General features: G+C 40.7%; 1 long non-coding RNA gene across 1 annotated transcript; it reads right to left on the bottom strand.

The window, feature by feature from the left end:
* Positions 1-232: 232 nt before the first annotated feature.
* LOC125610531 lies at positions 233-1173 on the bottom strand. The gene is made up of 2 exons (XR_007340516.1): positions 989-1173; positions 233-690 (listed from the first exon to the last, which is right to left on the bottom strand). It is a non-coding gene; the product is annotated as an uncharacterized LOC125610531 (long non-coding RNA).
* Positions 1174-2091: the final 918 nt, after the last annotated feature.

Raw genomic sequence — 2091 nt, 5'->3', positions numbered from 1 at the left:
TGACTCTGAGGTTTCTAACTTGGGCCAGACAGTGAACAGTAAAGCCACCGTGAGTCATTGCCTGTCATTCAGGTTTAAAAGGGCAAGTTTAAAACAGTACAGAATTTAGAAATCATATCATTCACTCAGGAACTCTACTCTTTGTTGACCTAAAAAGACTGCTATCGAAATTTTGGGTCTAGATTCATTGGAAGGGGGTGTACTAACAATCAAAAACTTAGAGACACAAAGCTTGGAAACAAAATCCTTGGCCTCGGCTCTGCCTGAGCTTGCCTTTTTTTCTTTTATTATATCCCAAACATATTTAGAGCAGGGATCATGCTTTTACATTTTGTATACAATGAAATTATGTTCCCCATCTATCTCATACAAAATAAGTGGTCAATAAGTATTTGATAAATTATTCTTGATAGAAAATAGTCACTTCTACTCTTAGTTTTGAATTCTTTTCTCATTTGTAAAATGATGTTGATTTGGTTTGGGAAAGTCTGTACCCTGGAGCCACTGAAGATATCATGACAATCATCATGGACAGTCAGGAAAGTGTGTTTCCTTTCTCTGGTGCTTGGCATTGCTCTTCCTGCTTCATGTGAACTCACCAGCTCTGCACTCCATGTGATCATTCCAGGGATCCCTCAGACAGAAAAGAAACTTGCTGGATGAGTCCAATAAAGGATGAAGGCTTTGAAACTGGAAAAGACAAAATAATAATGTAGACATGCTATAGACTTTACAAACATTAGCCCTTTAGCTTCTCATTAGGCCCATTAGTAGACCTGAGATTATCTTCACTTATGGATAAGAAAGCCAAGGCTCAGAAAACTTCAGCGACTTACCAAGGGTCACACAGGTCATAAGTGGTAGAGTCAGAGTTTAAACCTGGTCCTCTCTAGTTCAGAATGTGACCCTTGACCAGCCACTTCCTGTGGCCTCCCTAAGGGAGGTCTTTCAGGGGTGAAAGAAAACCCACCAACAAGACCAACCTTACCTTAGGTGTTAACTGGGAACAGTAGATGAGCTTATAAAGTAAAAGTTTTGTTTTGGCTCACAGGTTTGGAGGTTCCAGGTCATGCGTGGTTGGCCCTGTTGCTTTGGGGCCTGTGGTGAGCCAGCACATCATGGTGGGAAGTACATGGATGAGCAAAATTTTTTACCTCCTGGCCGGGAAGTGAAAGAGAGGAAGAAGAGGGACTGGGGCCCCATATTCCCCTTGAGGGATGCAACCAATGACCAAAAGGCTTCCCACTAAGCCCTGCCTCTTAAAGCTTCCAACACCTCCCAATGCTACCAAGATGGGACTAAGCCTTTATCACATGGGCCTTGGGGAGACATTCTAGATCTAAACTATAGCATAAATGAAAGAATCCAGACACAAAAAAGTTACATATTTTATGACTCCTTTTAGCTGAAATATCCAGAATAGATAAATCCATTGTGACCAATGCATCTTGGTTGATTGCCAGGGTATAGTGGGGAAGGAGGAATGGGAAAAAAGTTCTTGACCCCTCATAGGTTTTAGTTTAGAATAATGGAAATGGCTTGGAACTAGAAATACTGTGAATGTACTATTTGTCACTAAATTGTTCACATTGAAATGACTGGTTTTGTATGATATGCATATCACCTCAGTGATACATGTTATCAAGTTCAAGAAGAAGTCATTTGAAAGCCAACTTCCAGGGCAGTTAAGACATTGGCCAACTGACTCTTTCACACTCTGTCAACTGCTTACAGGCCAACTGTTTCTGTTCGTTTGGGAAATTTATGCAGCTCCAGTGCTAATCACAGATTCAACTAGAAAAAGATCTAAACTGAAAGCAGACAAGATTCTGAGCTCTGGGAAGCCGGTCCCACTCATGGAAAGATATTACTAGCTCTCCATCTTGTGGCCAATATGTAAATTGCAACAATTCCTGACCTATTAACTCCCAGGTTAATTTCTGACTTCAAGATGAAATGATTTAGAGCATTAGTCCTGAATACTAGGATTGAAATTGCACACCTTCTTGAAGTCATCACGATCTTTAATATCAAAACACTATTTTAACTGGGCATACACCTATAATCCCAGTGGCTTTGGAAGCTGAGGCA

This window comes from Marmota marmota, unplaced genomic scaffold (assembly GCF_001458135.2).
Source record: "Marmota marmota marmota unplaced genomic scaffold, marMar, whole genome shotgun sequence".
In the NCBI taxonomy this organism is placed as follows: Eukaryota; Metazoa; Chordata; class Mammalia; order Rodentia; family Sciuridae; genus Marmota; species Marmota marmota.
The sequence above is the reverse complement of the archived record's forward strand: the minus strand, read 5'-3'. Positions and strand labels throughout refer to the sequence as shown.